This window comes from Bison bison, unplaced genomic scaffold (genome assembly GCF_000754665.1).
Source record: "Bison bison bison isolate TAMUID 2011002044 unplaced genomic scaffold, Bison_UMD1.0 scf7180017864032, whole genome shotgun sequence".
Classification (NCBI taxonomy): Eukaryota; Metazoa; Chordata; class Mammalia; order Artiodactyla; family Bovidae; genus Bison; species Bison bison.
Window position 1 is genome coordinate 4,284,264 of NW_011494604.1, and position 342 is coordinate 4,284,605.

A 342-nucleotide genomic window follows, 5' to 3' on the forward strand; every position below is an offset into this window, starting at 1 on the left:
GCGCTGCCCCCCCCACCTCCACATACACAAGGCCCCCTGTCTCTGGCTTCCACCCCAGCCCCCATAGTCGCAGACAACTCCTGGGATTTTAGGGTGGGGGCCATGTCAATCAAGCAGCAATATACAAAGAGGCCCCCATATGTGCTTGTGTGGGGGCTCTGAGGGCTAGTGAGGGGGCCTGGACACCAGAAAGTCAATCCTGGACCTTGCATGCAGACCCTTCAGAGACCCTCCCCCATCTCCCAGCCCCAGCCTTGGCTGGGCGTCTCCTGGCTCAAGCCCTAATGTGGCCCTGTTACCCTGGTGCCCGACGGAAATAAGAGTCTGGCAGCCTGCCAGAGT